The sequence below is a fragment of the Tamandua tetradactyla genome, chromosome 12 (assembly GCF_023851605.1).
Source record: "Tamandua tetradactyla isolate mTamTet1 chromosome 12, mTamTet1.pri, whole genome shotgun sequence".
Classification (NCBI taxonomy): Eukaryota; Metazoa; Chordata; class Mammalia; order Pilosa; family Myrmecophagidae; genus Tamandua; species Tamandua tetradactyla.
Genome location: NC_135338.1, coordinates 88,179,649 through 88,194,661, shown reverse-complemented (window position 1 = coordinate 88,194,661; position 15,013 = coordinate 88,179,649). Strand labels below are relative to the sequence as shown.

General features: G+C 38.0%; 1 long non-coding RNA gene across 3 annotated transcripts in view; it reads right to left on the bottom strand.

Annotated features, from left to right (window-relative positions):
* Positions 1–15,013, bottom strand: part of LOC143652461 (uncharacterized) — a 151,909-nt gene that overhangs the window by 62,560 nt on the left and 74,336 nt on the right. For all 3 annotated transcript variants that reach the window (XR_013160684.1, XR_013160685.1, XR_013160686.1), the window contains exon 2: positions 10,333–10,623. This is a non-coding gene — a long non-coding RNA (uncharacterized LOC143652461). The remainder of the gene's footprint in view (positions 1–10,332; positions 10,624–15,013) is intronic.

Sequence of the window (15,013 nt, the reverse complement as noted above, 5' to 3'; positions counted from 1 at the left end):
GGGTCAGTGTAGGTTGTTTGTATGTTTCTAGGAAATTTGTCCATTTCATTTAAGTTGTCTAGTTTGTTGGCATACAGTTGTTCATAGTGTCTTCTTATGATTATTTTTATTTGTTTGGCCAGTAGTCACGTCCCTGCTATCATTTCTGATTTTTATTTATTTGCATCTTCTCTCTTTTTTTCTTTCTCAGCCTAGCTGAGGATTTGTTGATTTTATTGATCTTCTCAAAAAACAACTTTTGGTTTGTTGTATCTCACTATTGTTTTTTATTTTCAATCCCATTTATTTCTTCTCTAATCTTTATTATTTCTTTCCTTCTCTTTGCTTTGGGATTAGTCTCTGCTCTTTTCCTAGTCGTTCCGTGTATGCAGTTAGGTCTTTGATTTTTAACTCTTTCTTCTTTTTTGAATGTTGGCATTTAGGGCTATAAATTTCTCTCTCAGCACATCCCCTAAATTTGGATATCTTGTGTGCTCATTTTCTTTTGCAATCTTCTTTGACCCAATTATTGTTTAAGAATGTGTTTTATAGCCTCCACATATTTGTGAATTTTCCAGTTCTCTTAATTTATTATTAAAATAAATTTAACATGATTAAAATGATTTAATCATGTTAACTTTATTGAGACTGGTTTTATGACTGAAAATGTGGTCTATCCTGGAGAATGGTCCATGAGAACTTGAGAAGAGTGTATATCCTGCCATTTGGGGGTTCAATGCTCTGTATATGTCTGTTAGGTCTAACTCATTTCTCATATTATTTAGGTTATCTGTTTCCTTATTGATCTTCTGTTTAGATGTCCTATCTGTTGATGAAAGTGTTGTATTAAATTTTTCAACTATTATTGTAGAGACATCTATCTCTCTCTTCAGTTTATCACAGTTTGTCTCATGAATTTTGGTGTACCCTATGGTTAGGTACATACATATTTATGATTGTTATTTTTTCTTGGTGGATTGCCCCTTTTATTACTGTATAGTGTCCTTCTTTGTCTCATAACAGTTTTGCTTTTAAAGTCTACTTTTTCATATTGATATATCTACCCCAGCTCTTTTCTGGTTGCCGTTTGCCTAGAATATCTTTTTCCACTTTTTCACTTTCAACCTATTTGTGTCCTTGGGTTTAAGGTGAGTCCCTTGTAAGCAGTGTATAGCTAGACCATACTTTTTGATCCATTTTGCCAGTCTGTCTTTTGATTTTTGGTGTCTAATCCATTAATATCCAATGATATTATCATATGGGCAGTACTTCAATCATTTTATTCTTTGGTTTGTTTGGGTTTTTTTTTTTACTTTTTTTATTGTGTAATACAAATATGCAAAGCAATAGTTTTCAAAGCACTCTTCAAAAAATAGTTACAGGATAGACCCCAGAGTTTGTCATAGGCTACCATATGATGCTCTCATATTTTTCCTTCTAGCTGCTCCAGAATATAGAAGGCTAGAGGACTTAAATTCTTTTTTATCATCACAATCGAATTTTTTTCCTTTTTTTTTGTGAACAATAACATATATACAAAAAAGCTATAAATGTCCAAGCACAGCACCACAATTAGTTGCAGAACATTGTACTAGTTTGAAAGGATATATGTCCCCTAGAAAAGCCATGTTCTAATCTAAATCCCATTTCGTTAAGGCAGAATAATCCCTATTCAATACTGTATGTTTGAATTTGTAATTAGATCATCTCCCTGGAGATGTGCCACAATCAAGAGTGGTTGTTAAGTTGGGGGAAATGTGTCTCCACTCATTTGGGTGGGTCTTGATTGGTTTATTGGAGTCCTATAAAAGAGGAAACATTTAGGAGAATGAGAGATTCTGAGACAGCAGAGCAGAATGACACAACCACAAGAAGCAGAGTCTACCAGTCAGCAGCCTTTGGAGATGAAGAAGGAAAGTGTCTCCTGGGGAACTTCATGAAACAGGAAGCCAGGAGAAGAAGGTAGCAGGTGATGCCGTGTTCACCATGTGCCTTTCCAGATGAGAGAGAAACTCTGACTGTGTTCACCATGTGCCTTCTCACTGGAGAGACAAACCTTAAACTTCATCGGCCTTCTTAAATTAAGGTATCTTTCCCTGGCCTTAGCTTGGACATTTCAATAGATTTGTTTTAATTGGGACATTTTCTCAGCCTTAGAACTGTAGACTAGCATCTGATTAAATTTCCTTTTTAAAAAAATTTATTTATTAATTAAAAAAATAAAGAAACAAAATAAAACATACATAATCAGTAATTCACAATATCATCATTTAGTTGCATATTCATCATTTCTTAGAACATTTGCATTAATTCAGAAAAAGGCAATAGAAAAAGAAATAAAACAAACACAGTAAAGAAAAAAAAAAGATTATACCTACCATACCCCTTACCCCTTGCTTTCATTGATCACTAGCATTTAAACTAAGTTTATTTTAGCATTTGTTCCCCCTATTATTTATTTTTATTCCATATGTTCTACTCCTTTGTTGACAAGGTAGATAAAAGGAACATCAAACACAAGGTTTTCACAATCACACAGTCACATTGTGACAGCTGTATCATTATTCAATCATCCTCAAGAAACACGGCTACTGGAACACAGCTCTACATTTTCAGGCAGTTCCCTCTAGCCTCTCCATTACATCTTGAATAACAAGATGATATCTACTTGATGCATAAGAATAACCTCCAGCATAACCTCTTGATTCTGTTTGGAATCTCCCAGCCATTGATACTTTGTCTCATTTCCCTCTTCCCCCTTTTGGTTGAGAAAGGTTTTCTCAATGCCTTGATGCTAAGTCTCAGCTCATTCTAGGGTTTTTCTCAATCCCTTGATGCTGAGTCTCAACTCATTCCAAGATCTCTGTCCCGCGTTGTCCACACCCCTGGGAGTCATGTCCCATGTAGAGAAGGGTAGGGTGGTGAGACTGCTCGTTGTGTTGGCTGGAGAGAGGGGCCACATCTGAGCAACAAAAGAGGCTCTCTTGGGGGTAACTCTTAGGCCTAAATTTTAAGTAGACTTGACCTATCCTTTGCAGGGTTAAGTTTCATATGAACAAACCCCAAGCTCTACCTATAGCTTTGGTTGTCCACACTGCTTGTGAGAATATCAAGAATTCAACTTGGAGAAGTTGAAAAATTCCCTTTTTTTAAAAGTCATTCCATTTCTGGTATATTGCATTCCAGCAGCTAGCAAGCTAGAACAAACATATTTCAGACTTTGATATGGGTTACAACTTCACAGTTTTAGGTTTTTACTTTTAGCTCCTCTAAAATACTGGAGACTAAAAGAGATATCAATTTAATGATTCAACATTCATATTCATTTGTTAAATCCTATCTTCTATGTGTAATTTCACCATCACCTTTGATCATTCCATACTTCTCTTTGGGATTGTTTGGGCTATGGCAATTCTAAGTTTTTGATATTGGAAGGGTCTGCCACTAATATGGGGTAGGGAGATGGAACTATCTGATGTTCTGGAGAGGCTGGGCTAGGTGTCAGGACTTATCTGGACCAGGAACCCATCTGGAGGTTGTAGGTTTCTGGAAAGTTACTCTAGTACATGGAACCCTTGTGGAATCTTATATGTTGCCCTAGGTGTTCTTTAGGATTGACTGGAATGGTCCTGGTCTGGGGTTGGGAGGTTATGATAGGTAGAAAGGTCTACCTGAAGCTTGAAAAAGAGCAACTTCCAAAGTAGCCTCTCGACTCTATTTGAACTCTCTCTGCCACTGATACTTTATTAATTACACTTCTTTCCCCCTTTTAGTCAGGATGTAATTGTTGATCCCATGGTGCCAGGTCTGGATTCATCCCTGGGAGTCCTCTCCCACATTGCCAGGGAGAAATTCACCCCTGAATATCATGTCCCACATAGGAGGGAGGGCAATGATTTCACTTGCAGAGTTAAGTTTAGAGAGACTGAGGCCACATTTGAGCAATAACCAAGGTCCTCCAGAAATAACTCTGAGGCATGCCTATAGGCAGTCTAAGCTTCTCTGTGACCTGCATTAGCTTCACAAGAGTAAGCCTCATGATCGAGGGCATGGCCTATTGATTTGGGTGTCTCTAAAGTTTGACACAGTATCAGGGGATTTCCTAATGGTAAGGTTTAATGGTTCCATAGTCTTTTTCCCCTCCCTCAGGGGACTTTGCAAGTACTTTTTGATTATCTTATCCTTTGGTTTTTATATGTTGTATCTTATTCTTATCTCTCGTTACACTTTTAGCTACCCTTACTGATAATCTTCATTTCTATACTCTCCTTCAAGCCTCTTTCTCTTGTTTTTTCCTTTCAGCCTGAAGAACTCCCTTTAGTATTTCCTATAGGACAGCTCTCCTGTTGATGCACAGTTTCTGTTTATCTGTGAATATTTTAAACTCTCCTTTATTTTTGAAGGACAGCTTTGCCTGATAAAGAATTTTTGGCTGACAGTTTTTCTCTTTCAGTATCTTAAACATATCATACCAGTGCCTTCTTTCCTCCGTGGTGTCTGATGAGAAATCAGAACTTAATCTTATCATATTTCCCTTGTATGTGAGAAATGGTTTTTTACTTGCTGCTTTCAGTATTCTCTCCTTATCTTTGGCTCTTTTTCATTCTCATTAGTATGTGTCTCAGAGGAGGCCTATTAGGATTCATTTTGTTTGGGTGCTGTACTTCCTGAGTATGTACATGTATGTTCTTTATAAATGTTCAGAAATTTTTGGCTATTATTTCCTCAAATATTCTTTCTGCCCCTTTTCCCTTCTGTTCTTCTTCTGGGAGACACATCATGCATATGTTTGTGTGCTTTGTGCTATCATTCAAATCCCTGAAACCCTGCTTACATTTTTTTCCATTCTTTTCTGTATTTCTTCTTCTGTCTGTAAGATTTCAAATGTCTTGTCTTCTAGCTCACTGATCACTTCTTCTGCCAGTTCAAATATGCTGTTGTATGGTCTACTATATTTTTAATCTCTTCTATTGTGTCTTCATTTCCATTATTTCTGTTATTTTTTTCCATCTTTTCAAATTCTTCTTTGTGCTCACATATTGCTTTCGTAACATCCTTTATTTCTTTAGCCATCTTTTCTTCATCTCCTTGAATTGATTTAGGAGGTTTATTTGAATATCTTTGATTAGTTGTTCCAAATTCTATGTCTCTTCTGAAGTTTTAATTTGTCCCTTTGATTGGACCTTATCTTCCTGTTTCTTAGTATGGCTTGTAATTTTTTACTGGTGTCTGTCTAAGCATCTGATTTTCTTGGTGATTTTAATCTGGATGTCAGATTTCCTCTCTTGCCTAGGGTTTTCTTGTTGATTGGCTTTATGCTAAGACACTTCTTTGACACTTAGTTCAACTTTTTATAGAAATTTAGAATAGCTCATGTTTGCTCTGATTTTTTTAGCTCTTATTCACCTGATCCTTGCCCCGGATATAAGGTAAAATTTTTGAGAATGTATTTTTTGTGCAATTGTTCCACGCCCAAGAGAAAGCTTCCTCGCCCCTCTTCTTACTCCAGGAATCCTGATATGAGCTATCAGTTTTGATTTGCCTCTACAGCATTTCCCTAGATGGCAGATTCTGGGAAGAGGATCACTCCAGAGAGGACTTTTTGAAGTCAGTATTTCTCAGTCAAAATAGGGCCAGGGAATTCCGGAGAAGCTGGTGGCTTAGTAAGACGTGCGGGTCTTAGTTCCTCCTCCAGAAAAGCAACTAAAGAAACAGAAACAATACGAAACAGCTCCCGGAGCCACGACAGAAACCAAAAAGACAGCGTACCCCATTCTGGAATGGCTGAACGGGCAGGGAGAATCCGCTGCGGTGAGATACCCGAGGGGCGTGTGGTTTCCCGGCCGGGGCGGCTGGCGACTGGGGTCCCCTCCACGCACATGGCTCCCCGGTCTGACTGGGAACGTTGGATAGCGGGGCCCTCCTGCCAGACTTGGCATCTCGGGCCAGCTGGGCAATTTGGACCGGCACTCCCCCAAGCCGCAGTGGCCGGCGACCCCCCCCTCCAGGCACGGTTTCCCAGGCCAACTGCGAGATTCGGATTGGCAAGTTAAAGGAGCCACAGCATCTTTTACTGGTCGGGCCAACTGCGAGATTCGGATTGGCAAGTTAAAGGAGCCACAGCATCTTTTACTGGTGGGCCCCACAGACAGACAAGCACCACGAGCGCCACCTACTGAGCAGGAAAAGAAAAACGGCCCAGAGATTTCACAGAAAAACCTTTCAACCAGCCGGGTCCCACACCCAGGGAAATCTGATCAAATGCCCAGACAACAGCAGAAAATAATGGCTGATGCTCGGAAAATTGAAGATATGGCCCAGTCAAAGGAACAAACCAATAGTTCAAATGAGATACAGGAGCTGAGACAACTAATGCTGAATATACGAACAGAAATGGAAAAACTCTTCAAAAACCAAATCAATAAATTGAGGGAGGACATGAAGAAGACATGGGCTGAACAAAAAGAAGAAATAGAAAATCTGAGAAAACAAATCACAGAACTTATGGGAGTGAAGGACAAAGAAGAAAAAATGGAAAAAACAATGGATACCTACAATGGTAGATCTAAAGAGACAGAAGCTACAATTAGTGAACTGGAGGATGGAACATCTGAATTCCAAAAAGAAACAGAAACTATAGGGAAAAGAATGGAAAAACTTGAGCAGGGGATCAGGGAACTGAATGACAATATGAAGCACACAAATATACGTGTTGTGGGTGTCCCAGAAGGAGAAGAGAAGGGAAAAGGAGGAGAAAAACTAATGGAAGAAATTATCACTGAAAATTTCCCAACTTTTATGAAAGACCTAAATTTACAGATCCAAGAAGTGTAGCGCACCCCAAAGAGAATAGACCCAAATAGGTGTTCTCCAAGACACTTATTAGTTAGAATGTCAGAGGTCAAAGAGAAAGAGAGGATCTTGAAAGCAGCAAGAGAAAAACAATCTGTCACATACAAGGGAAACTCAATAAGACTATGTGTAGATTTCTCAGCAGAAACCATGGAAGCTAGAAGACAGTGGGATGATATATTTAAATTACTAAAAGAGAAAAACTGCCAACCAAGACTTCTATATCCAGCAAAATTGTCCTTCAAAAATGAAGGAGAAATTAAAACATTTATAGACAAAAAGTCACTGAGAGAATTTGTGACCAAGAGACCAGCTCTGCAAGAAATATTAAAGGGAGCACTAGAGTCAGATACGAAAAGACAGAAGAGAGAGGTATGGAGTAAAGTGTAGAAAGAAGGAAAATCAGATATGATATATATAATACAAAAGCCAAAATGGTAGAGGAAAATATTATCCAAACAGTAATAACACTAAGAGTTAATGGACTGAATTTCCCAATCAAAAGACATAGAATGGCAGAATGGATTACGACCCAGCAATACCACTGCTAGGTATCTACTCAAAGGACTTAAGGGCAAAGACACAGACGGACATTTGCACACCAGTGTTTATAGCAGCATTATCTACAATTGCAAAGAGATGGAAGCAGCCAAGATGTCCATCAACAGACGAGTGGCTAAACAAACTGTGGCGTATACCTACGATGGAATATTGTGCAGCTTTAAGACAGACTAAACTTATGAGGCATGTAATAACATGGATGGACCTAGAGAACATTATGCTGAGTGAGTCTAGCCAAAAACTAAAGGACAAATACTGTATGGTCCCACTGATGTGAACCCACATTCGAGAATCAGCTTGGAATATATCATTGGTAACAGAGACCAGCAGGAGTTAGAAACAGGGTAAGATAATGGGTAATTGGAGCTGAAGGGATACAGACTGTGCAACAGGACTAGATACAAAAACTCAAAAATGGACAGCACAATAATACCTAAGTGTAATGTAACTATGTTGGAACACTGAATGAAGCTGCACCTGAAATATGGTTTTTTGTTTGTTTGTTTGTTTGTATCTTTTGTTTTTGTTTTTTCTTTTTCCTTTATATATATATATATATTTATTAGTATTATTATTTTAATTCTCTTCTCTATATTAACATTCTATATCTTTTTCTGCTGTTTTGCTAGTTCTTTTCCTAAATCGATGCAAATGTACTAAGAAATGATGATCATACATCTATGTGATGATACTAAGAATTACTGAGTGCATGTGTAGAATGGAATGATTTCTAAATGTTGTGTTAATTTCTTTTCTTTTTTTTTGATTAATAAAAAAAAATTAAAAAAAAAAAATAGGGCCAGGGATCCATGAAAGGGGCATATATCTGTTCCAAAATACCCTGGGAAGGAGATTCAGAAGGACTCCAAACTTCTTGATGGCTCCTCAAGTTTGTGCTTTCCTGGCCTGCCCAGCAGGTGGCATTCTTCAGAAATGATGCCTGGCAGTCGGAAGTGGTACTGGGACTTTAAGTCTCCTTTGACTCCACCTCTGTTGGGGGCTGGGTTGAAACAGAGGCTGCCAGCCACATTTGTCCTGGATGGGTTGAAACCTTAGCACAGAACCAGAACCCAGAAATTTGAATTTGTTTATCAAAAGTCACAATTAGTGTTGGATTGTGCCTCCTTCCCTTTGTTTGGGGAAGGAGGCACCCTTCAGCAAACTGTTCCCCACAGCCTTAAGACTTTAAAATCCCTCCCACTTCCACCCTTGCCAGGGATGGGGTTGAAATAGAAGCAGCCAGTTGCTTTCTGTCCTGGGCAGATTAAAACCGTCTGTCCTTGGAACTGGAACACAGCAATCCTAATTCGCTAATCAAAGGTGTGAACAGTGCTCAACCATGCTCCACTCCACCTCTCACCCCAGTTCTTGGGTAAGAGGGCTTTTATTTCCAGTCAGGGACTGGATCTCAGGGTGACCTGCTGCAAAAATGAGGAACGAGCACCAGCCTCCACAGCATGGAGAGATCTATCCCCAGCTCTTCACTGCAGGTTATCAGTCCCTTCCTCTGCCTCTTCTCTGGATGGTTTACAGTATTCTCATCTCCAGAACCCATAAATAGTTGTTTCAGACAGTTCCTAACTGTTTACTAACAGATCTGGAGGATGAATTGAGTCTTGAAGCTCCCTACTCCACCATCTTACCCAGAAAACTTGTCCATAACTTTTGAAGTTAAGCTTTTACTCTTCTGTTAACATAAATAATGACCTCCTTCTCACCATGATGCTTACCTCCCTAATCCAGCCATCACACCAACCCCCCTTCTGCCTGGTGTTTTCCCCAACATCCTATTGCTTCTATTCTAATAATCCATACTCAGTATAATATTACAAATTCCCAATTACAGCATTATCATTACCTATTGTTTCCTCTCCTTTTACTCTTGAGATTTCCATCCTATTCAGTGGACATTTCACTAGAAGACTTTCTACACTGTTACCCTCAGAAAGAGAAGTTGAGAGGTGTATTCTCTGAGGTCTAATATGTACAAAAAATATTTTTCTTTTGATCCAAATAATAAATAAAGTTTAACTTATTCTATGCTTCTTGAATTTCAGAACTTTTCTCTCAATGGATTATATTTCAACTTCTTTAGCTTTTAAAGACTTTTTCTTTATAGGTTTAATTTCACCATCCTTTAGCTTTCACTATTGCAGATCAACATAATGTTAGCCAAACTTCCTTTCATTTTTAACTAACCTGATTCCTCTATTTAAAAATTCCATGATTTAGGATTTTTTAAGGGGGAGCATGGGTTTTGCTTTGGGTTTTGGATTTTTGTTGTTGATGTTGTTTATTTTGTTTTTTGTTGTTTGGTATTTAGTATCATAGGTCAGGTTCCCTGGGAATCAGATTCTGAGATGGTATTTTGTGGGCAAGAATTTTACTGGGGAGGCTCTCAACGACAACACCCATGAGAGTAAGTTAAGATGGACAGCGGGAGGAGTTCAGCTGCTATACAATCTTAACAGAGGCCAAGCGCTCCTTCAGGAAGAAGTGGAATGGCTTTTCGGAGTTATCAAATTGGGACAAAGGAAATACACTTTTGCATCCCCATATTAACCAGTCATTGGATGAAAAATGCTTCTGGGAAAGGGTATACATGAGGAAATCACCTTCTTAAAACTGAGAGCAATTCCTGGGGAGCCACAAACACTGCCAGCATATGGGAGATTGAATTCCTCAGTCTTGAAAGTGGGATGTGTTTGGCATACCACAGCTTTTGTTAAACTTAATATTCAGGAATTTGATGAGGGTATATTTAGTTATGTGTTTTTATTTATATTTCATTTGTTTACTTTTGCTTTAATTAATCCTTACTTGGATTCAGCTCTTTTAATCTGAAAATGAACATCTTCTCTCAGTTTTTTCTTCATCTTCTGCCGAATTTCTCATTATTTGCAAGTGAAATTTCCTGGGTCTGTACTCTAAGTCACTTACCTTTTCATTCATTTGGTTTTGTCCATGTGGCAGATGCTGAGTGATTCCTTTTACTTGATCTTCTAAATCTCTAATTCACTTGCTACCAAGGACTGTGTTTGTCAGTTTGCTTCCTAATTCTGATTAGGTATTTCAGTTCAGAGATCACAGTCTTAGATCCAGATCTTTCGGTGCTCCAAGTATGTCTTCGAGAATGCTCATTGTTTTCCTGTTAATCTTCTCCCCTTTTCCTCCATCAGCTCTACCTCAGTAAGAGCCATCTGTCCTAGCTGGTCAGCTGGATTTTCAAGGCTGCATGAGGATTAAATGAGATGATACGTTAAATTGGTTAGCACATAATAAGAGCTCAGCAAAGAGTAGCTAACAGCATTAATGTTATCACCTTTATCGTTAAGTGGGCAGAGAATGTTGGGGTGGTAAATCACTGGGGAGACAGAAGCAGGGTAAGAGAGAGAGAAGAACGGAGAAGCACAAGAAAGATAACCTTAACCCTGAGTCTTAACCCAGTGCTCTTGGAAACATGGGTTATTCAAGGAGATTCTTAAATCTTCTCCCAGTAATGGTAACATTTCCACAGACCTAGGCCATATTGTTTTCCATTTTGCTAAATCATACTATTTCAAACCTCTTAGGAGAGTGTCCCTCCCATCTGGTCAGCCCAAACAAGACCAGAGGGATGGAGTGGATGCTAAGAGGTGAGATGGGGAAGCAGCTGATAATAGCCACCAGCTAACCAACCGAGGGCTCATTGATGGAATATGTGTGAGGGGCTGGAAGAGTGCCTCAGCTTTGAGAGTCATTCACATGGGGCGACACGGATCAGGGTAGGAGATGCCTCAGTTTCATCCCACCAATTTGTCAGAGATCTCTCGGAAGCAGTGTAGGCTCCGGTCCCCAAGACCTAGGCCCTAACCCCACTTCTGCAGACTAGCTGTGTGGCCTCAGACAAATTGCTCAACCTCTCTGTGACACATTAGAATTGAGACTTTATTAATAAACACATAGAACTATTTTAAGAGCTCTACAAATACTTACTCATTTAAATATTTGTCCCCTCCTCACAGTCTGAGACCCTACTTCTTCCAACTGATTTCAATGGGTGCCAACTCTTCCCCAGCCTGCAGTGCACCATGCACAAGGCTGTCTTTTCACCTACACAGTTTGGGACTTGAGGTATTATGACCAGCCCCAATCAAAAAGTTAGGATTCAAACATCTGTCCCTTTGTCTCCAAAACCCAGTCTTGTCCTATGTTTTGGACCAGACAAAGCATGGTACTGGACACACAGTGAAAGGCCTTCAAAACCCCTCTTCCCCGTATCTTCCCCATGCAGTCATTGGGAGGCTATGGAAGGCAGGTAAAAATGCTGAACAATGCTACCTTTAAAAGTCCACATCCTAAGGTAAAGCAGAATACAGCATAAAGGATAATATTGGCTGTGTTTTCAAACCTCAACTTCTGTGTGAAATCAAAGGAAGACATGTTTATTTGATACAAAATTTATATTTTCTGTAGCACACTATCTAATGTAATCAGTAAGGTCAGTTTATTCAAACAGAAGAGGGGATGAGACCTTATTATTTTGTATAGGTTAATATAATACCCCAATACATCCCAGAGTAATCTGGGCAGAAAATTTAAAAATATATATCTTGCATAGTCCCCTTGAGGGACTTGGAGGAAAATGTATAAATATTAAACTTCCCCTCCTGGTGAATTTCTGGTATTCTCAGAAGCACTAGGAACTACCAATTTAATTAGCCAAGCCCTCATCGGAGGGCTTGTCTTTATGAAACTTATTCCTGCAAAGCAGAAGCTAAGCCTACTGATAATTATGCCTAAGAGTCACTTCCAGAGAACCTCTTTTGTTGCTCAGATGTGGTCTCTCTCTCTAAGCCAACTTGGCAGGTGAACTCACTGCCCTCCCCCTACATGACACATGACTCCCAGGGGTGTAAATCTCCCTGGAAATGTGGGACATGACTTCTGGGGATGAGCTGGGACCTGGCATCACAGGAATGAGAAAGCCTTCTTGACCAAAAGTATGAAGAAAGAAATGAGACAAAATAAAGCTTCAGTGGCTGAGAGATTTCAAATAGAGTCGAGGGCATTCTGGAGGTTATTCCTATGCATTACATAGACATTCCTTTTTAGTTTCTAGTGTATTAGAACAGCTAGAGGGAAATACCTGAAACTGTTGAACTGTAATCCAGTAGCTTCGACTCTTGAAGATGATTATATAACTATATAGCTTTTGCTGTGTGACCATGTGATTGTGAAAACCTTGTGACTGACACTGCCTTTATCCAGTATATGGACAGATGAGTAAAAAAAATACGGACAAAAATAAATAAATGAATAATAGAAGGAAAGGGGGTGTGGGATGTTTTGGTTGGTTTATTTATTTATTTTTAGTGATGAAATTGTTCTAAAATTGATTGTGATGATGAATGCACAACTATATGATGACACTGTGAGCCACTGATTGCATATTTGGAATGATTATATGGTATGTGAATATATCTCAAGAAAATTGCAGTAAAAAAAAAAAAGGTTTCCCGGACCTAAAAAAAAACAAAACAGAAAAACAGATCCACCTCAACTTCCAGGCTATTTTAAGCATCACCCTCAAACACTCAACTTGTTAGTTTACAAGGCACAACCTCCAATTATTTTTTATAAAGAATCATGCTGACAATGTATTTGCACATTATTCTCCCTTGTCTATATATGTTTGAAAATTTTTTACTAGATGGTGTGGAAACTGATTTGGACCAAATAACACACCCTCTTGACAAGAAGCAATTTATTTTTCAAGCATGTAAACCTCTTGCAATGCTCATACCTACCTAGTTTTCTTACTATGTATATTTTAAAGCAAATTATTGTAATTGAGAAAAGTTCCAAACAACCTGAATGTTTAATAAATGTGGATTGATTAATGGTAAATGCAGACATTGGGATAGTTTGAAGCCACAGAAATGATAATAAATAGATAGATCTGGTAATGATATATTTTGATGGTATAGTAAATGAAAGAGGATGGCAAAAAGTGTATATAGAATATGGTGCAATATTATGTATCTCTACAAGGATATATATCAATGATCACGATGGCTGACATGTAGTAAATGAAAAAATTACCTTTTGTGGTGTTTTACTTAGTTTTATTTTTTGCATGTTCTAATTTTTCTCTGTAATGAATAAGTATTGATTTTAAATGTCAAAAGCATAGGGCGGTACAACATAGCTCAGTGGCAGAATTCTCACTTGCCATGCTGCCATGCCAGAAGCCCGAGTTAGATTCCCAGAGCCTGCCCATGCCAAAGAAAAAAAAGCTATATACATATATATACACACACACATATATATATACAACATAAGAAGCTATATTTTGGTGAAAATCCCATTTGGGAACTTATTTCTACCATCTGAGATTATCCTCAGTAATACTTGCTCATCTGATTTATCAGACTGTGTATTTGTTTGAGAGCTGGTTCAGTGGCCTTTTTCATATTTTTTATTTGTTTTTTTTCCTTTTTTATCTTTTTTATTTTATTCTTATTTGTTTATCTTCTTTTTCACATATTTTGGATTAGTGGCCTTGGTCATCATATTGTTATCTGCTTAGAACTCTAAACATCTGGGTGGTAAAGTCTATAGTTGTTTATATTCTTTTCTTAGGGCTTTGAATATGCAATAAAATATTTTAAAATCCTTCTGATCAACAGGATGAAATTAGGAACAAGTAGTTATATGTGTTGAAAGTAAAAGTAACTTCATAAACTTGGCAAATGAAGGAAAACAAAATTTGACCCAAGTCACTGTTCTCTGTCCCCTTTCAGTACCTTCTCATGAAGCATGGCCCAATGAAGACCATACCTAAACAACCACAAATGTGGGACTCGTTTCCTTAACCTCCTGCTGAATTGTCTTCTCCCTAAAAACTTCTTCCTATAATCTCTTATAATTTCATAAACTACCTCTTTGCTTCAGTGTGTAGATACTTAACCACATTCATTAACAATGAATTCAAAGTTATTATTTTCTTCTCCACTCTGAAAGGAAAGCTTTGCTTTCTTTTGTTTTGTTTACTGAACAAAATTTTATATATTGAAAGATAATGAGCACATGTTCAGAAAATAGTAAAAAGCTGTATTTGTATTTTTCTGGTCAAAATTTTCATACTTGATTGGGAAGTATAGTGGTACCTCTTACATGAGAAATAAAACTGAGTGGTTGTGTCTGCTCAAAAGAAAAAATGTATATTAAAGAGAAGATTTTCAATTAAACAAAAAGATGTAAGTTTATAATGTCAACTATATAAAAATATGGCATTTTTTGCCTTTTATTCAAAGTTGGCATTATATAGAATGCCATTATGGAATTGAAAAGTGCTCCTCTACTTCAAAAATTAGGTTACAACATATTTAATGTTTTTCTTGCACCTTTTTGGTTGTCTCTGAAAAACACTAAAGCCACAGATTAAAGCTATTTAAAAGTATTGTAGGGCGGGTCATGGTGGCTCAGCAAGCAGAGTTCTCGCCTGCCATGCCGGAGACCTGAGTTCAATTTCTGGGGGCCTGCCCATGCAAAGAAAAAAAAAGTATTTAATTGTAAATAAGAGCTGTAAGAAATGACATAACTGAATATTAAGAGCTATTTTAAAAGCTAAAAACTT